Below are 22,323 nucleotides of genomic sequence, written 5' to 3'. Positions count from 1 at the left end.
GAGTTGAATGCCTCCCAATCTTGAATTGGTGTCCCAAAAATTCAGATCTGTTAGGATCATATTATGGATATAGAACTTAGCTAGTTCTGCCCTCTCCTCCATACAAAACTTTTTTGCAAAACTCAATAAATTTCCTTTTGTCTTGGAAAGAAAAAGACCCATACTGTGCTAGTCTCTTAATTTGAAATTGCAACCACTACCCTTTGAGGAAAATAACATAGGATTTGTATGGTTGTCTGCATTTTATGACTTCCATAGAGAGACTTGTCATAGTAGCAAGTTGTGTTTCCTTCTCTTGCAACTATTATTTTAGCCTTATATTTTCTTCCTCTAGTTGCTTCATCATGGTTGAATCCCTTAGTTTTAGTTCACTTAATTCATTTCCCATTTCATTGATATTTTCCTCCATTAATCCCACATCTTCTACATTTTTGGATTTCGCAATATGCATCCATCTATGTGTCTTTCCTCTTTCCTTTTCTAATTTAAATAAGAGTGGGATGGTGAAATTCTGGGGTATAATCCTAACTCCCTCAAAAAACATGTAGTAGTATTCTACACTGGGCTATCGATCAGGCTCTTGAAGTTTTTGGAGGCATTGTTCATATTCTTTTGAGGTATCTACTACTTCCTATAGCACCTTTTTCTGCTCCTGTAACTTCCCATGTTTCTCCTATAGCAGCCCTTGTTTCTCCTGTAGCTTTTTTTTTTCTTTTTTCTTTTTCTGCTTGCTCAAGAGGATTTTGTGTCTTGGGTTTCTCGAAGGTCACTTCCCTAATGTTGGGCCTTCCCACATATATCACAGGTGGTTTGGATTTTCGCTCAAGAGAGGTAATCTTCTCAAGTTTTCCTTCACTAGGCCCCGCTTGTTCCTTTTTACTGGGTGAGTCATCAATAGTGATAGGGACCTATAAAGGAGGTTGTGGTTTCCCCTGCCTAATTCTATTGCTCTTACTTGTTTTGAGATATATGGGATCTTGCCATGTTAGCCTCACTTTGGGCTTCATAGGTGTGCTTAATGTAGCTAATGTTGTAGCCTCTTCTTGCTCAGTATTCCCTAGAGAGAGACTTGTTCGATGTCCTTCCTTCTCTGTTTCTTGGGGCTCAGAAGTCTCCTCAGCGCTTGTTTTTTCTACTACTTTTTTATATCCTTCTTCTTCGTTACTGTCTTGTTCTTCTTCCTTACCGTCTTGTTCTTCTTCCTTTTTTTTCCTGCCTCTTCTTTCTTTGTTGTTCTTGCCTCTTCTTCCTCTATTTCTTCTCCCCTACATTTGGTGCTAAAGGCTGGTGTTTATCCAACTGTGATGGCTTGGGTTTCAATGAAGAGCTCCTATCCATTTCCACAAAATCAATCCATAGGATAGGATTCCTTAAGTGGATCAAAGCATTCATCAAAATTAACTTGATGAGGCTATGGTGGGCTATGATGGGCCTCCAAATTAGACATAAATTAAGGCCCATATGACCATTCTTCAGCACATTAAACCTATATTTTTGCGTTATATAATATTTTTTTTAACTTTAATATGTTCATTAGGAAGGTTTATGGATAATTGCATATTTCTGCCTAATATTATTTATTTTTGTGGAATATTGTGAGAATATTGTGTATATTATGAAGATTTGGAGGAGGAGATAATTTAGGGACATGATCCCTACTATAGGAGGATCAATATTAAATAAAAAATGAAGAAGATATTCTAAAATTATTGCACAAATTATACAGCTCCAATGGTTGAGAAAATCTAGGAATGTGTTCCATGTCATTTAATGCAGATTCCTAGTATTGGAAACCAAATCCACTATTTGAGGGATTTTGGTGGGGAAATCTTCCTCCTTTCATGGGGAACTATTCCTAATCATTTTGTACAAGTATCAAGTCCAGTTTTCTTCTAGGGTTTGACTTTTTTATTAGTCTTCTTGTGGAGAGAACCGATATTTTTGTAGCTCCACTTTCATTTTTTGTAGGGATGTAATTGTATTGATGGAAATAATGAAGATTGGTGCCATGTTCAGGTTCTAAATCTTGATCTCCTTCATAGCACTCTGAGTTTCCTTGGGCTTGGCCATACCAGAAGCCTCAGAGCCATTTTGTATCATTTACGTTTCTTTTTTTCACTTCTTATTCACATGCATCTCATGTTCTTGTCTTGTTTATATTTTTGCATTTACTATTAATGATTTCTTGTTGTAGGATTGGGTTAAATGGTTGCAGTAAGTTATTTTTCAATATCAAAAGAGTAATTTCATAATTGGAACATCTTTGGAAGATCATAGTAATCCTTGAACTACTTGGATTAGTTTGCTTATTCCCAAATCTAGATTTTTGGAAGTCCCTGTGGCAAATAACAATAAATTTCTGCTATTTTTTAGAACATGCTAACAAGATTCAATTGAGTTGATTCCACTTGAATTAGATCAAAAAAAAAATCTATTTAATAAAAAAAATTATCCCATCACATTTGCAATTGATTAGGTTGGACATTTCATAGATTTACTAGCTCACTATTTCTCGAATTTCTAGATTTTAGACTAGTAATTTTCTGTTATTTTTTAGCAAGGGTTAACAAAGGCATTTTTGTGTGATTCCATGTGGAATTGAGACCTAATACATTCTATTCAATAAAAAAAATTATCACATCGAATTTGGATTTGATTTTTTTGGTCATTCGATGAATTATAACTTCCTGTAGTAAATCTGTAACATCCTGTAGTTTTGTGTAATACTCTTCCAGCGTGCATATACTTGCCCAAATTTGCTCAAAAATATTGGTTTTGGTCCCTTAGCATTGAATCATGACATCTGGGCTCTAAATCAATGGTTGAGGAAGAATAAATACCAATTAGGACATGCCTTTTTACAATGTAGATTAGACCTATTTATTTGAATTCATGCTCTTAGGATTTCAATACAATTTGTTGTTTTTGCCTAGGATTAATTTCTTTTCCAAAGTAAAATTTCCACTTATGAAATTAGTTTAGGATTTGATTTCCTTACTTTCAATCCATTAAATCATGACATCAAAGGAGGCACACATTCTATGTTGCACATATAGTTTCAATACCTCTTAAGTTTGTACGGACCCCAGGTTGATAATTAAAGTTGGTAGCCTTCGGATTTACAGCATCCTTGTTACAATACTGAGGCTCATCACTTTTTGGTGCCATTGTCGGGGAGGTGTCAAAGTATGTGTTGTTTCCTTCCCTAGTTGATTAATTTCTTTTACTTTCTGCATAAACAAAAAAAATTCATTAGGCATATTTCATTTCAAAAATATAAAATTGCATTACATTAGCATTCTTATTCAAAAAAATTAGAAATACTTCTCCAACACCTACACCCCCCCCTTTTGATCACATGGTGCAGTAAGAGTCACATCACCATTTGTTTTTGCAAGTAGAAGAAGAAGAGGTGGCAGACAAGGAAGAAGAAATGGATAGAAATTGTGACAATGAGGAAGATCCTCTTGGATTTCCCATTCAAGATACTGATGTTAGTGTGCACATGAAGAACATCCCTCCATATTTTCTTCCAAACTTTCATGGTCTAAGGTCGGAGGATCCATAAACATTTCTCGTTGAATTTGAAATTGTTTGTAGATCTTATGATTACTTATTAAAAACTCAAAAATTGAGATTGTTTCCAGCAACATTGAAGGATACAACTATTAAATGGTTCATGAGTTTAGGGACTCATTCAATAATATCATGGAATGATGTCCAAAAGGTATTTCTAGAAAAATATAAAGATCATGATCTGGAGGAAGAAATATTTAAACAGAATAAAAAATAATATTAGAGCCTTGGCGATCCAATAGAGAGGTTCATGTATAATGTTAAGAGGGAAAAGCTACATCATTTAGGATCCGACACACTAAAAACCCTCTTACTTAGAACAATTATGGATGAGTGAATTGATGTTCTTGATCTCATGAGTAGAGGAGATGTATACCAATTATCATTTGAAGAAATTTGTGAAACATGCAAACACATATCAAGAGGAAGGGCAAGAGTAAGTAAATTGGCATCAAGATTGGTAAGTCAAGCTAAACTTGGAAATTTGTTTGATGAATTTAAAATAGAAATTCTTAGCAATCTAACCAAAAATGTAGAAATGCTAAGAGACCAAGATTAATAAAAAGAAGAGGTTGATAATTGTGTTTTCCATACAGAATCATGTGATGTTAAATATTTTCCATCATTACCAAGGTTGAAGGAATTTTACCAAGGGGACAATTGAGCAAGTCAATTACCAATGTAGTTATGTTATGTAGCTCCAAGATTACCATGGAAACCTATTAAACCTAATATAATGCAAGATCCTAATTCAAAATTTCAATCTTATTCACAACCTTTCCTTGGCAACATTGGCCATCTCAACCCCAAAACCAATCTTGGAAAAAAGGTTGGCAATGAACTTATGGGAGCCATCCAAAATATCCTCAATAGTTTCCTCAATATCCTCCATACCCAACTCCATTTATCCCTACCATTCACCTCCACCACAACCACAACCCCAACCACATCCATCTCAAATATCCACTCCCACTCAACTACCTCTACCACCATTTATGAACCCACACAATGAAGTAGCTCAACCCACTTAAAATGTTGAGGTACAACACTTCCAAACATCCCCTCTTGATCTAAATGGTATTCATCTTAGCTCATGAAGAGTATCACAAAAAAAAAATTCTCTTGATATCATTAAGGGACAACATGCCAAAAAATAAGATTCAAATGAAAAGACCAAAGAATCATGGGTTGCACTTGACGAAGAGCTGACATAAGAATCAGAGATTGGAAAAGTGCCCTCATGTTTACCATCAAATCCTCTATGTGTTCAAGAGAATAATTATCAAAAAGAAGAAGATATGAATTTCATGGAAGAAGAAGACATCCAAGATGATCCAAATCAACAAGTGGACTAGGGGCATCACAACTATATTGAAGAAATATTGTTCCAGACAATCATTAAGTTGCAACAATACTCTCTTCTTCAACTGTGCTTGATACCATCAAATTCAAAGCATTTGGTCTCCTATATTGAGGTACATGTCAAAGAATATGTTTCGAACCTACACATGATTTTATTTGTCATCTAGTTATACAAGTGGCTCCATTGGAGGTATTCCTACACTTGAAAATGATCTTTTTTTCCGGTCATGTAGGAGAGGAAAAGAAATAAAAACTAAAAAGTAAGAGAAAAAAATAAAATCTCAAGTGAAAACCTCCTTTGTGGCACCTGAGATTGGTTCATTGATTGAAAACCTCCATGAGGCAATCAATGGGTTGCAAAAAAGAGAAAAGAAAGAGAGAGAAAAAAAGATCCTAGGTGTAAACATCCTTTGACATGCCTAGGTATACCTACTAGTTGAAAACCTCATTGAGGTGGCTAGTTGGCCTAGAAGAAAGAAGAAAAAAAAATAAAAAAATTCTCCATGTATCTCTCTCTCATGAATGCAAGTTTTCTCCAACATCTGCAAGCAACAAAAACAAGAGAGCCACCAAAAGAAAAGTTGATGAAAATCCATGTAAAAGGAAGTCAAACTTGTACGTTCTCCTCATTTGTTCAGATGCTCCAGAAGGACCAAGTCCATGTCAACCATCATCATCATCTATTTCCACCATCCACTCATCATTCCCAAGCTTTTACCACTCATTTTCCTTGTTGTCCTAAAATGTTATAGGAAGATCCTATAGTTACTATAGTAAACAACAATACATAGAGCATAAAATTATTTTTGTCATGTCTTGAAATCCATGCATCTGTTTCCCAAGTTGTTTAGGGGGAGATGCATATGGATGATAATAACATGCCCAAGAAATTTCAGCAAATTCTTGTGCACACTTTTTGAAAAATTTACCTCCATCACCTACAACAATTTTTAAATTTTATTGATATTAGGGGATACGTTTGCCAAGTTGTTTCACATGGATATGCATATGGATGATGGTAACATGCCCAAGAAATTTTAGCAAATTCCAATGCACAATTTTCAACAAATCAACCTCCATCACCTACAACCATTTTTATTTTTTCTCAAGATTCATGCATCTATTGGCCAATATTTTTTATCAGAAGGTGCATAAGGATGAAGGAAAAATGCTAAAAAAATTTCAAGGCAATCCACTGTACCATTTGGGAGATATGGATAAACCATGCCTGCTACAGGAGGTTGTCTTGAATTACTACAGGAAGATCCTATAATACTACATGATGGTTGTGAAGAAGCTACAGGGGGCAATTTGATTGGAGAAATGGGTCAAACAGTCATGTTATTTAGGGAAGGTTGATATAGGTCCCCAACACCACTTTCATCACTCATCCATTCCATCTAACCAAAATCTTTCTTCAAATTCCTCTCTGCCTTACATGAAAAAAATCAGAAAAAAACTTTGACAACAATGTTTCCACCACCTACACCACCTCGTGATGATTTTAACCATGTCCTTATACCTCCTATTAATTTCCATTAATCCCACATGCATTAATGAGGTCTCAAAGAGAAATTAAATGACCTCTATAGGAAGAGGATTCCTCCTATAAGCATCTAGCATAGTTACAAAAAAAACTTAGCATCAATTCTTTTTTCACTCACATAGCAAAAGATCTAGCCACCATGAGCAGCATGAAGCCATTTATGAATATTGAAAAGGGGAAACACGCTCCTTAGGAAGCATTGCATCCACTCCACCAATGAAAGATTGAACACTGGAAAGAAAATTGCACACAACAACCTTATCATTCAAAGAGTCAGCAAGCTATGAAGACCTGTGTAGAAGCAAAAAAAGAAAATTAGAACCTCCAGGAAAGCATGGATCGATCATCAACTCAGCAACAACATGCATACCTCTCCAAAAAACATCAGGTAGGTACACGCATGAAATATTCTTGACCTCTTCTCTTGATCATATTATAGCTAGAAATTTGTTGTCAATGCATGAGAGGTGAGGTTTTATAATCTAAGGATGGGTCAACAATATTGACCACCTTCAACTAGTTAATTACAGCTAACGCCTTTACTCATGCAATGTGGAAAAGCCAAATTAGGAAGGTGATGATTTTGAGGAGCAGGTAAAACAGTTAAAATATGAAATTTGTGTAAATTCCAAGTAACCAAAGCAATCCAAGCCCTCAATCCACTTCATATCCACTATCTATCCATCATTCGTCCGTCCCATTTCATAAGAAAATTTTAATATTTTTCAAGAACAAACCCTACACTCTGTCTCACCCTGAAATTTTCTTGAAACAAACACACAGAGCACATCCTCTCCATTTTAAAACACCTACACTACTCCCTCTGAGCCCTAGAAGCATCCTAAAAACCCTCTACATCATTTCTCATCTCCCATATAGTTAGAAGACCCTGAAAGAGAAGGAATGACTACTACAGGAAAGGAGAATGCTGCTACAAGAAGGAAGAAAGGAGAAAATTGTGTTGAAAACAAAAATGGAAGTGCCTAAGAGAGGCCTAATCAAAATAGATAACTCCAAATCATTAGGCAATCGTCTAAGCCACAAAAGAGAAGAGGGCAATAAAAGGAAAGAAGGTGTTCACCATTAAAATAGAACTCAAATTGTAGTGCTAAAAAGAGGCTTTCGAAGGGGACTTTAATCTCTTTCTAGTTTTTGTCCAAGGCCTAAAAGATGTTATAGAAATGGGAGAAAAGCATGGAAAATCCAATCCAAAACGGAATGGAGGGGCACATAAGTCAAGTTGAGGACCTACCCTAGGATCACACTATCATTTCCTCTCAAAATAGGTTTAAACGGGCTACTACAAGGTTTCATGTAGTTACTATAGGAATTACTACAGGATGTCCTAGTTTACCACAAGATCTCATCTAAGGGAATTTTGAGGGTTCCATACGTGTCCAAATTGTGGAAAATGGTATCAGGAGATTGGAAAATGATGTGGAAGACCTTGCCAAACCAAAAAAATTTAAAGAACTCATTTTGCGTAAGGGGAAAAAGGCAGGAATGTAAAAATCAGGGAGGACATTGGGAACATTAATGAGACATATTGACGTCACTAAGTTTTTCAGAGGATCAACAACACTTTCAGCCAAGGGGTATGATGGGCCTCCAAATTAGACATAAATTAAGGCTTGTCTGACCATCCTTCAACACATTAAACCTCTATTTTTGCATTAGATAATGTATTTTTAACTTTAATATGTTCATTAAGAAGTTTTATGGATAATTGCATATTTGTGCCTAATATTATTTATTTTTGTCGAATATTGTGAGAATATTGGGGAGGTTATGAAGATTTGGAGGAGGAGATAATTTAGGGAATTTCTTCCTACTATGGGAGGATCAATACCAAATAATAAATCAAGAAGATATTATGAAATTATTGCACAGAATTTTGAGCTCCTAGTATTGGGAATGAGATCAACGATTTGAGGGATTTTGGTGGGGAAAGCTTCCTCCTTTCATGGGGAATGCTTCCTAATCATTTTATATAATTACCAAGTTGAATTTTACTCTATGGTTTATCTTTTTATTAGTCTTCTTGTGGAGAGAACTCGTATTTTTGTAGCTGCACTGTCATTTTTTGCAGTGATGTAATTGTGTTGATGGAAGTAATGAATATTGGTGCCATGTTCAAATTCTAAATATTGGTCTCCTTCACATGAATCAGATTTTCCTTGGTCTTGGCCATCCTAGGAGCCTTAGATATTTTTTTTTTATCATTTACTTTAATTCTTTTCACTTCTTATTCACATGCATCTCTTGTTCTTGTCTTTTTTCTATTTCTGCATTTAGTATTAACGATTTCTTGTTGTAGGATCAGGTTAAATGGTTGAAGTAAGTTATTTTTCAAGATCATAAGCATAATTTCATCATTTGAATAACTTTTTAAGGTCATAGTAATCATTTAGCTACTTGGATTAGTTTTCTTTTTCCCAAATCTAGATTTATGGAAGTCCCTTGTGGGAGATAACAGTAAATTTATGCTATTTTTTAGGAAATTTTAACAAGATTCAATCAGGTTGATTCAACTTGAATTAGATCACAAACACATTCTATTTAATAACAAAATTTACACCATTTCATTTCCAATTGATTAGTTTAGTCATTTGATAAATTTACTAGCTCACTAGTTCTCGAATTTTTAGATTTTAGACTAGAAATTTTCTGTTATTTTTTAGCATGGGTTAATAGAAGTATTATTGAATTATTCCACTTGGAATGGAGACCTAATACATCCTAGTCAATAAAAAAATTTGTTCGATTGAATTTGGATTTCATTTTCCTGGTCATTCGATGAATTATAACTTATTGTAGTAAATCTGTAACATCTTGTTGTTTCATGTAGTACTCTTCCAACATGTATATACTTGCCCAAATTTGCTCAAAAAGATTGGTTTTGGTCCCTTAGGGTAGAATCATGACCCCTAGGCTCTAAATAAATGGTTGAGGAAGAATAAACACCAATTAGGACATGCAGTTTTACAAAGTATATGATGCCTATTTATTTGAATTCATGTTCTTAGGATTTCAATTACAATTTGTTGTTTTTGCCTATGATTAATTTCTTTTCCAAAGTAAAATTTTCATTTATGAAATTAGTTTAGGATTTTGTTTCCTTACATTCACTCCATTGCATCATGACATCAAATGAAGCACATGTTGTATGATGCACATATAGTGTCGAAACCTCTTAATTTTGTACGAACCCTGGGTTAATAATTAAAGTTGGTAGCCTTAGGAGTTGCAACATTCTTGTTGCAATATGGAGGCTCATCAGGCTATGTGTTAGTGATTTCCTTCCCACCTTTTGGATCATTTCAATGCTTGATTTCATGGGAAAATGGGGAACACTAAGTCTTTTAGGGAGAGGAAATCCTTCCTTGAATATTAACTCATGGAGTAGCTTGAAATAGTAGGCATATGCCATAGTCAATCTCCCTTCAAAAGATATATATTTTGGAATTTGATTAGTCACCTCATCCCAGGGGTAAGGTAGGTTCTCCCTTCTCACTCCATTCTTATCTTCTATAGGTTTTTCTTTCAGAATGAGATTTTTTTCTTCACTGTGACACTCATTGCTTTGTCCTCTTTTATCCACTGAGTTCCCAAGGGTAAGGTGGTCAATCTTCTTATAGATTCAGGGATTAAATAGATGGAAAATCCTCTGACAATAGTGGTGGCACTATCTTCTCTTAGAGAATTAAATGACATGGAAAATTCATCAGTGGTATCATCATCATACCCTTTTAACTGTTCAAAGAAACCCAACCATTGATGCCTTCTAAAAATGTTCACTACAAGAGAGTGTTGGTGAATTCTCTTAGTGTGTGTGGGTTCTCTTGTATTAAATCCTCCCCCCATTTCTTCTACTACCCATTCTTGGTGTTACTTAAGTGTGAAATTCAATTTTATTCATAGCAATCGCAGTGGTAGAAATAATTTTAAACCTCCTTTTTATCAATGAGGCAGAAGGGCACTACAATTTATATTAAAGCAAATTCCCTTTCTTTGCCCCTATATTTCCTTTACACACAACAATTTCTAAAAGGCTTACTCCTCAATTTTCTATTATAGGTTACCAACTTCAGGCATAATTTCTCATCTAATTGTATCAAAATCCAGGAGGGAGGAAGCCAATGACTCCTTTTAAAAATAACTCTATATGTGATTGATGGTTGAAGACAATTTTGTGTGACTATGGATCTCTTTCACCCTTCAATTCGCTCATTTAGCTCCTTCTTGGACCTCCTATTGCAGTTCAAACCCTTCTCTAGCTTCCTCCTGTAGCACCTACAAACGAAGTTCGAAACAACTTAGTCACACCCTAGGAATTGTGATAGCAATGGCTTGACCTTCTTTTAGCTTATTTTTCTTAAATAAGCGATGGTACAAATGGAGTCAAGCCCAATACATAATATTCCCTTTGTGGTAAAGGCTCGGAGCAATTTTGTGACATGGCACATACATGAATTTCCTCTTTTGAACCATTGTCCCCACTCCTTGTAATCATTACCCCTCTCTTTGTGATTATCACCTCACCCCTCATAAGCACCACCCCACTTGATTTGACATCTACACATTGTATGGGTGACTTCATATGAACTTTAATTAACTACCCAAGGGTGTCCAAGTTCACTGACCACCTCCAGCCTTTTAAAACTCCATTATCAACCATTAACACATTTTAACATTTTATGCATAGGGAAGAGGTGAGGATTGTCATACCCAAGCATACTTGTGGATCCAATTGTTGAAGATGGTTGCATGCTAGAGCTGGGCCTCATAACATCATGATCTTGAAGGAGGTAGTTTACTTGTCTTATTTATGTTAAGGTCTTCATAACTTGATGAATTTATGACTAATAACCTTGTTGTGTGTGCAAGTGCCTTCCATGTGTACAAGTTGTTGTTGCTGGATTAGATGGTCTCCTTCTTAAAGATTATGTGCCTCTTCTCTGCTAAAGAAATAGCTCCATGATGCTCTTTGTGGGTGAAAAAAATAATTTCAGGGAGTTTTTTTTGTGACTATATGGGCTATTATAGGAGGAGTCTCCTTCCTATAGCAAACATTTAATCCTCCCTTCAAGTGTTCATTTTTCATGCTAGGTTGAGGGAAAGTGATGGAAGGAATGAGGAAAGGATTAGGATCATGAGGAAGTGGTGTTGGTGATAGAAAAATAGAAAACCTAGATTTTTTGTGTTTTTTTTAGATGCATAACAGAGTGGAAATCTTGAGAAAAGTTTGGCTAGATGGAGTGGATGGGTGATGGGATTGACAATAGAAGACCCCTCTTATCATTTTCGATAGAAATCATAGCCTTTTGGTCTCTTTCTACCATTGGATCCTCCTCTTATAGCTTTATAGGCTCCTCCTGTAGATTTATAGGCTCCTCTTGTATCATTACATAACCTCCTATAGTATTACAAGTTCATTTTATAACATGACAACAAGGAGGAAAAATTGGAGTTTTTTGTTGATTGGATGATGGAGAGAGTTGGGTATGTGTTATGTATCTGACCTACAAATATACGAAAATAGAAAATATACCAAAAATAACAAGATTAACCCAATAATATAACATGAAAATATTTCTTTATTGATCAAAACCCTTAAGGTAGGGTAACACCATACAATCACTCCTTAAGGAGGGAGAACACTCCACAAGCCATATGCTTGCCAATACAATAATCCTTCACATTTCTCAACGGGGAGTCTCTAGCCTCTATATAGGATTCATACATACAATAACATGGGTCATTACCATGGTTCTCTCAATACCATATATCTAATAGAATGGGATTATCACATTATTGCTAACTACTTGTGGTCCCTTACGTGATGCGGGTTAACAACTTTATTTATGAACTATGGCCCATCCCATTATTACATTATTCCCTTGGGTACCTCCCTCTGTACCCCATAATATCCCTCCTAGGCATACTACAGTATGTGAGTGCAGAGTGTGGAAATGAAATGTATAGGGGGGAGAATGAGGAACACACTTGTAGATTTTTCTTTGTAACCATGATTTTGTCACTGCTTGGAGTCCTAAGAAAAGAAAATGTTAGTAGAAGTGGTGTAAGAACTCCTTCCTTGTATTTATCTTTATCTTTTTTTCTTTTTTCTTTTTTTGAGAAAAGCATGCTTCCTATGCAGAGGTTTTCAACCTGCATGCCTTCCCTAGGCACCTCAGAGGAGGTTTTCACCTAGGGATATTTTAGTTTCCTATTTTCTCCTTTTTTGGCTCCTGGGCTACCTTAGAGAGCTTTTCACCTCAAGAGTTGACCTCAGATGCCTCATGGAGGTTTTCATCTAAGCCCTCTTATTATTTTTCATTTTTTTTTAGAAATTTGGTGGACTGAGGGATATGAACCTCCCAATTAATGTAACTATATGTTGAATGAATTGACAAATTATTCCTTGGACAATGGTTTCTTGTAAAACTTCAACCTATGACCATTAACAAGTAATGGAATCCCTTCCTCATGAATTTTTCTGATTTTGACAAACCCATTCTAATGAAACTTCTCTACTAGATAGGGACCTAGCTATCTTGTCATTAACTTCCCCTTGAAATCCTTGAATCTGGAATCATACCTCAAGGTCTAATCTCCTTCTTGAATATTCCTTTCCCTGATGTCATTATAATGCCAAATCTTCCTTTGTAGCTGGATTACCTCAGTGTGTAGGAGAGAATGCATTTTGAATTCATCTATACCATCAAGTTGGTGTAGCCTTTCCTCTTGTTTTGTAGTGAGATCCAAGTCTAATTTAGCTTCCACCCTTAAGTCCTTGTATTAAAATTCAATAGACAATAGGGCCTTGTTACCATAGAATAGCTCAAATGGAGTGAACCCAATGGTCGTCTTGCAAGTGGTGGTGTAGGCCCAAGTGGCTTCCATGAGTTTGTCAACCCAATATTTTATATTTCTGATAACAAACTTGGTAAGAATGTTCTCCAATTCTTTGTATGTGACTTCCACCTGCCCATTTGCTTGAGGTTGATAGGTATATGTCTTGTGCTTGATGTGGTGCTACTTCATAAGATATTCAATCAAATTTGATGTAAATTGTGCTTCTTAATCAATGAGTATTTCCCTTCAAAATCCAAATTTGTAAAATATGTTCTTCCTTAAAAACTCATCCTCCTTCTACTTAGTTTCTACCTTTACTGCTTTTGTTTCATCCCATTTGGTCAAGTAATCATTGCATACAATGATATACCTTTTTTTTCCTGATGGGGGATCAATAGGTCCAGTGAAATCCATGCCCCACTTTTCAAATGGCTCTAAAGTCACTTGAAGTTGTAAGGGAATTTCATCCTTGGGTGTTGGCCTACCCATTCTTTGACACCAATCACACCTGGTGGTATACCTCCTTGCATCTTGATCTAAAGTGGGCCGGTAATAACCTATTTGTAAAAATTTTGAGGTTGTCCTCTTAGCAGTAAAGTGGTCCCCACAGGGTCCATCATGACATGCATAAATGATTTAAAATACCTCTTCTCCCCTCACACATCTTCTCAAGATCGGATCTAGCACTAATCTGAAAAGGTTTCCTCCAGTCCAGGTGAATGGGGCACTCTTCATGATAATATTGATTTTCTTCCTAGAGGATAGGTTAGGAGGGAAACTCTCAACAACCAAATAGTTTTCTATATCAGCAAACCAAGGAGAAAGAACCAATATGGCTAAGATGTGTTCATATGGAATTTGATCATCTATCATTTCTTCATTTCCTACATGCATGGTTAGCCTTGACAAGAAATATGCAACCACATTCTCTTTCCTTGGTTTATCAACAATAGTCAAATCAAATTGCTTCAATAATAATAGCCATATAATTATCCTAGCATTGAAATCATGTTTATTCATTAAATACTTAATGGTTGCATGATCGGTGTGAACCAAAGTTTTATAAATCATGATATAATGCCTAAACTTGTTCAAAGAATGCACCGCAACGAAGAGTTCCTTTTCAGTGATAATATAATTTATCTCAGCTTCTTGATAGTTATTTGACAAACAAAATCTGAATTGTTAGTGAGCATTATAAACAAAGGTGAAGCCATTTTGCTAAAATATTTAATGAACCTTCTATAATACCTATCTAATCCAAGGAAACTCTTGACATCTCTTTGCTTTGGAGGGATCAGGACCCTTTTGATGATGCCAATCTTGTTTGGGTCAACCTGTATTCTGTCCTTGGATATGGAATGGCCATGGAGAGTCCATGCATTCATCAAAAACTCAAATTTCTCAGGGTTCAATGAGAGATTCATTTAAATACATTTCTTCAAGGCTTTTCACAAATTATAAAGATATTCTTGGAAGTCACATCCATAAGGAGTGAAATCATCCATGTGTATTGCAACGGAGTCATGAAAACGTTTAGTAAAAATACTCAAAACTTCCCTCTGAAAAGTAGCAGGGGCATTGTACAGACTAAATGGAAGAACTCTATAGGAAAATGTACCCCAAGGACATGTAAAGGTGGTCTTTCCTTAGTCTTCAGGGCTGATCTGGATTTGTTTTTATCCACTAAATCCATCCAAGAAGGAGAATATTTTCTTTCCTACAAGGCCATATAAGACTTGGTCAATGAAGGGAAAATGAAAATGGTCCTTCTTTATAGCCTAGTTAAGTTCACGATAGTGACACTAAAATGTGGTGAGCCCTAGTATTTCACCAGAGTGGTGCAACTCCCAAGGGCTCCTTAATTTAAATTATCAACCTGAGGTTCATACAAAATTATAGGTGATAGTGTTTTATGCACAATAGGTTAGGTTCTACTAATGCCACCCTTAGTCATGACATCAGATCAAGGTGTTCAGAGACCATTCCTCCAACTTAAATATAGTGAAAACTCTTGATGAAACTGATTTTAACTATGAAAATCAAAATGTCATTCATTCAACTTGAGGATGCTAATTAACATTACATGAGAGGGAAATAACTAGTGTTCTTGAAAAAGTGAAGCTACTCTATCTTGCACATTTAATCAAATAAATAACCTACTTTCATGTATCATTGATATACCTTACATTTTCTTGAAAATAAAAAATCTAACTTGTAACATGCTTGGGAATAAAAACACTAATTCTAGTATGTTTTGTAGTGAGTAAAATAGGAGATTGGAGCTATCTAAGAGCTTCTCTTAATGATAAAATCACAAGTTTTGGGGTCACTATTCTTCTCAATCAAGCTATGGTCTAAGTGGGGAGAAAAATGAGTGAAGGAAAATAGTACTATAGGTGCTGCTACAAGAGGTCGTGATTTGCTACAGGAGGCTCCATATTGCTTTAGAAGGGGTTCCGAGAGGCTTTTGAGGGGTGAGATTGTGTCTTGAGGGTAGGAGGGACTAAATGAAGTTTGGGGAAGCCACCTAGCCAATCTTACGACCTATCAGAGTCATGTCTTTCACTAAGGTGGATACCCACTGTGTCCTTAATTGCCTAAATAGAATTCCTATGGAAATAAAGTTTGACAAAAATGTGAAGAGTAAAGGGATAATATGGATAAGTACAAGTGGAGATGAAAATATGTGGCCACCCCTGCAAATCAACACAACCATACAATTGTCCAAATGAATGCATCAAATGATCAATAACAGACCGAGATAAATTGGCATGGAAAAGATGAGTTGAATTTGACTAAAATATATTATATTTCACAACACTAATATGATCACTAAACTAACTTCTAATTTGTAGAAATTAATCATGCAAAAGGATAACTAAAATCTATCTATTTCCTAGAAATCATATACAAATGTTTTTGGACTGAGATTGTAAATCCTTTCAATTACGTTTCCCACAAGAGAGGTGATAGGGAAGCCTGCAATCACAATTTTTTATAGTTTAACATCTACTCCAACAAAAGAAAGACATGAAATGCTTGGAAACAAGAACAAAATAGAAATACAGAGGAGGGAGTAAAGCCTCTAGGTTGGCCCAAACCCAAGGGTTTCAACCCTCTAGAACTAGGTCAGATGAAACTCAATAAAAAATTTATCATTAGCATAAAATAGTATTCTCATCCATCACATGAAAGTTAACAATAACAAGGTCAATCCTAGGGCTCAATAGCTACTATGAGATGAATCAAAAGTTTGAATCCTAATTTTCCTTTTATCTAGTTTATTTATGCAAAAAGGTAGATGATGGCATCTCCCTTAAAAATAGGAATGATTCCCTCAAACATCTCAAAATTGTGGATCTAGTCCTTGAGCTTCACTTGCAATTGGTGTTACTTGGCTGTCAGTGAATTCAAGCTTCTGAGTGAGGATTTTGTGATCTCAAGCCAACTCTAGAGAGTTAAGGAGGTGGAAAATCCTACCTAGATTCTCTCTTGGTTGTATCCATCAAGCCCTTGCATAGTAAATGCCTCAAAAATGCTTCTTTTTCTTGCAATTTAATCACATTAGGCCACATAATATGAAAAACACCTTGAACTCTTCTTGCAAAGAATATTATGAATAAAAATGTTAATTAAAAAGTGGTGAGCCCTGGTATTTCACAAAGAGTGTCACAACTCCCAAGGGATCCTCAACTTAAGTTATCAACTCGAGGTTCATACAAACTTAAAGGAGATAATGTTGTATCCACAGTAGGTTAGGTTCTACTCATGCCACCCTCATTCATGACATTAGATAGAGGTGTTTAGAGACCATTCCTCCAACTTAACTATAGTGAAAACTCCTAATGAAACTAATTTTAACTATGAAGATGAAAATTCCATTCATTCAACTTGTATACAATGATTAGCATTACATGAGAGGTGTTAGTAACCTATAATTATAGTAGTCAAAAAACAAGTTTTGTCTTTCAAATTATTTGGAAAATGTGTAAAAGGTTAGGCTTTGATATTTTATAGATCAAACTATTGGTTTTATTATATAATAAAGGTTCATTATTGAATGTAATTGTGCCAAAGTGTGTGACGGGTCATGAAAATAGTCATTGATATATTGAGAGGTCAAGCTAAGTGGGTCTAGGGTCATGTTTCATCAAAATATCATGAGTGAGGTCATGCTGTCATGCATTATCATCATTGGCATAGATTTGTAGGGTTTATTGGGTAAGTTATAATGTCAAATCTCAACCATGATATAAATTTATTACAATAATAAGGAGGATAGTGTTGCGCTTCTCACAAGTTCTACACATTCATCATTCAAGTTCAATATTGTAATCATTTCCCATCAAATTCGCATGAAACCACCTTGGGAGTTGAAATGCATGGTTATTATTTAGAAATACCTTAGATCCATTTCATTTCTCCATCGAAATATTGCTATCTAGTGATTAAAAAACGCTATGGAAAGGAGGCAGGGGAGACTTTGTGCCTGTGTTTTTAATTATTCCACTATGACTAAGCAACATTTCATCTATTTTTTTGGGATTAAGAGATAATTTGTGGTTGAAATGGGTTCTATAAGGGGGTTATGTGTTGTTTGAATCTTTCCTAAGAGAGCAATCAATCAATCTCAAGAAACCATGACACTTTGTTTAAAGATCAACTTAAATAGCATTTTTTATATTTGGCCAAGCATTAGAGTTAGTATTTTGATGGAAATAAAGAATATGTCATCCTTATCATGAGTGGAGATTTGTAAAGAGGTATCAAGAATGTTGGCATCATCAACAAGTTGTTTATCTTCTTCAGAAATCTTAGTGTTAGTCGAGGTTCATTGTGGATAGGTTGCACTACGTTTTCACAAGCATTGTGCCTTTGTTGTAGGGATAAATTTTGAGAGTTGGGAGATTGGTATGATGTAATAAGTTTTCTAGAGGGGGATTTAATGATGTCCAGACCATTTGACACTTGTACTCGTCATCAAGCAACTCAAGGAGTGACTAGAACTACATCAACCATCACTGCACTGCGCAACTATTCGATGCTTTTGCTATAAGAAGAGATTTTGAAGTTTGAAGGTTTACAATGTTGTATGGAAAATTTCACACCAACCCAGTTCTTTCAGTAGTTCAGAGGATGGTCAAAGGTAGTATAAACTTGGAGCGTTGTGATTTTGGAGAAATGCAACAAATATGTTGTGCTTTCACATAGTCAATGTATTTTCACCATATCTCTTAAACCATGTACCCATTTTTCATGAAATTTTTACATGATATGAAAAAGGATGAGATGAATAAACCCACTTTATTTTGGGCCAAAATGGTTCACATTTGTTGCGAAAGAAACTACCGTCATCTACAACCATTTTTGGACTTTCTAGATAACCATGAGTTGGATTTACCCCATTTCCTTTGTGGAGAAGAGATATAAAGATATTAAATTTCTGTCTAAGAATAAGCTCAATATGGCTCACGTTTTAGGAGATACTCTAAAAATATCAGTCATTGCAATTTTATGTTGCATTTTTGTTGAACTACTAGTTTGCGCAATGTCGGCACCGCGCTTTCACACAGTAAGCCTTTTGACCGAGAATTTCATGTCGAAAAATTATGTAATTTTTTTATGATATTGGTTATTATTTTGAGGCATCTAAGGACCTTGAAGCTCAATTTAGGCTTTGAAATTAATGCAAATTTATTTTAGAGAGCCTTGGTCAAACAATTCCTAATTTATGAAAAACAAATCTATTTTCCCTACATTAGGTAGAAACATAAATCCAATTAGGGAATTTGGTTCTTAGAGATGGGAACTGATTTGTTTTGTTCTATTTATCTTGTAATTTTAATGAAGCAAAGGGTTGGTCATGTTCAAAAGAAGATACATTGTGTTCTGCACTTTTGTTTATATATTTTTTGGTGAATGAAAAGACAAAGGTCTAAATTTATAGGGATACATGTGTCAGTTTGATTTGGAGATGTGCTTCTTTGTTTTGTAAGTTATATTTTGTTATCAATCATGATTTGAAATGTGTCCTGTTATTTAGCTAAAAAAAATATTTGTCTCTGAATTCACTTTAAATAGTGCTATGTTTCATTTTTCTAAACATTTATGTTATCTGCTCTAATGGCATTTAGAATTTGTCATGTTGTTTGATGCTCTATATGCCATTTTCCATTTATCTTCCACTCGCCCTTCTACAATGATTTTGACTAAAAAAATCCAAAATGACTACCTATCTTTCCCTTGTATAATATCGCTCTTTCTCTTCATCTTCCTAATGTAAATCATTAATTTTTATGGTCGTATTGCCTAATGGATATATCTTCTTTCCTACCAGCAAGCCTTTAAAACTCATACCCACTTAACACCATACCTAGCCTAATATCGAAGTGATTGAAATTTTTAGACAAAGAGAACCCTCTCGAAATTTGGAAGGGGTAGACTCCAACTTCCAAGTGGTTTGTGGTTACCTATGAGTTTCTCTTTTCAGCATAAGGAAATTACAGAGAGCTAACATAACAATGTCATTGTGGGGGAATGGATGGTGGCTTAATGGGGCTTGGACCTAGGTTCAGATTTAGCTACGCTAACCAACAAAACCCTACACTATTGACCATTTTGGTAACAAACCGCATAGCATAGGCTACAGTCTCAATCGAGGTATTATTAGGGGATGCTAGAACCAGGCTTCTTCATCCAAAAGGCTATGTGATGTGGTTTAAGGCACTTTCTATGGTTTTACTTCAGATCTGACATTCACTAACCATTATTGATGAGGCTTAGATGATTTCTAGTTAAATAAAGTTATAAGCTTCACGTAATTATCTAATCATGCATAAGACAACATCCACCAGTTGATATAGATCTTAACGAGGTAATTAAGATAAAATATAGATAAATATCATTCAGTGGTGCATAAATAAAAAAGATACACAATCCATAGAATTAGACACAGTTTTGTTTCAAATATCTTTCTATTACTTCAAATCTTCCTTTACAATGTTTCGAGAGCCTGCACACGTAGCTGCAGGGACCTGTGCACTCAGTTGTAGACTTGCGAAGGTCTCCATGCACTCAGCTGTAGGAGCCTTCCCCTTAGGTAAAAAACACAAAATATATAAAATTATAGACCTAAAAGCATACCATCATGAAGTGCTTGATTACCTTAGACTTGCTAAGAGATCTCATTATATATCCTTCATTATTACAATACCATGGTCTGAAAACCCCGGGAGGATCTCAAAATAATACCAAAATATAAGGGGTTTTGACCTTCCTAAAATTTGTTGACTCTTATTTGACCAGCGCTACTCACGCTTCTCTCCTCAAACTGTGGAGACTTACAACATTTTAACAAAATTTGACCCTGGGGACCCTGTCCCAAGAGGCCCCCAACACAATTATGTGACCCATCCTCGAGTCACTCCACTGGTACACTCTATATCTTTGCTTTCAAGATGTTGAATGAAGAAATCACTACGTGAAGTTACTCCATGCATTGAACATTTTCCTGTCGCAGTTCTTCCTCCAACTTTTTCATCATTGGCCCATCTGTTGCTAAGGTGATGGTTTGCTCCATCTACTGCATATTGTTAAGTGTGCCTTCCATGGTCTGTGAGAGATGCCCTGCTTCTTCATCCCAAGGATGCATTCATGCAATGATGATATACAACTTCTTCTACAACTCCTCGATATGTCCTTGCAGGGATGCCTCCTCTTTCAATCGGGCAAACCGTTGCACAGGGGCTAAGGTATGCATCATTTCCTTTATCTCATCGTAGTGCAAATGCTTATCCCAAATGGCAACTTTGGTCTTATTCACCTGTAGGACCTCCTGCAGCGAAGCCCACAGTTCGAGAGCTTCATCAAACAATTAACTACATTCCTTGACTACAACATTGAGCTTCGCCATCTCTATTCATATGGCAACCTCGCATTGTTCTCGGATCTTTGATGGTGTGGTGGGTTGCACCTTTAATTAAAGCTTAGTAATTTGGAGCTACAAATCAAAGTGGGCTTTATTCACTCACACCTTTGACTCTCTGAACACATTTGCCAGCTACTATACTTTGTCTCTAGATGCTGCTTCTTACTGAATCTAGAAATTGAGGAGCTCACTACATACTCTTCAAATGGCCTTCTCCAACTGCACCCTTCTCACAGTTGCCTCATCACAGTCCTTGAGAGCCATGTGCTTTTCATCACACATCTATTGACTGGTGATCTGTGTGTCCTTGATCAACATGAGAGCCTATTTCTATCACACCTTAAGGTCATCTGCTACACCCTGGTGTAGCTCATGCAATATGGATAGGCGTAGCATCGCGAGGTTAACACTTACATCTTTGGGTAGCTGGGAACTCTCCTATTCCATGGCATCTTTCAGATGTAAAGATCCATCAGGAAGGGGTACAATGTGAAGCTTTGAGGTGAGGACCGCCTGCACACTACCTAATTTCGTTGGCTTCACGCAAGCTTGAGACTAGCTCACTTGAACCATGCTTGCTTGAACCTGGATCACCTAAACCTATACCTCTGTGAGGCTTGCTTGTACCTTTCACAAACCAGACCGTTACTGGTCTTCAATATGACCCCAAATTTTTTCTTAACATCCCCCTCAGTGAGAACCATGGCCTCTGCACCGATAGTCTTATTAGATTTGTGCTTCTTGTGTGCGCATCTCACACCTAACTTTTTTCGCCATTTAAGAATAAAAGGAGAACCAACGTTCTCTGGGTTTACAAAGGGGTCTACAGTACCCTAATCCAATTCTTCGGATTGTGGCTCTTCGACGTGCTTTCCCTATGGTTCTTGCATGGTATTTTTCTCTAGATCGATGGTCACCTTCTTCCTTTCCTTTTATGCTAGTTTACTAGTGCTTGCTACACCTTCGGCACTAGTCCCCATGATACCTTCGACAAAATCCATGGGAAGAAGCCAGTCAGTCAGTGAATTAATGACTAACTGCGTGATATCGT

At 35.9% G+C, this 22,323-nt stretch overlaps 1 pseudogene; it reads right to left on the bottom strand.

Annotated features, from left to right (window-relative positions):
* The window catches only part of LOC149157677 (1-phosphatidylinositol-3-phosphate 5-kinase FAB1B-like), a 192,196-nt pseudogene extending 170,220 nt beyond the window's left edge, over nucleotides 1-21,976 (bottom strand).
* Between the last annotated feature and the right edge of the window lie 347 nt (nucleotides 21,977-22,323).

The sequence above is a fragment of the Pinus tabuliformis genome, chromosome 5_2 (assembly GCF_031772625.1).
Source record: "Pinus tabuliformis cultivar Carrire ecotype Pingquan chromosome 5_2, CPIR1, whole genome shotgun sequence".
Classification (NCBI taxonomy): Eukaryota; Viridiplantae; Streptophyta; class Pinopsida; order Pinales; family Pinaceae; genus Pinus; species Pinus tabuliformis.
Note: the sequence above shows the minus strand (reverse complement) of the source record. Positions and strands in the feature narration are given on the sequence as shown.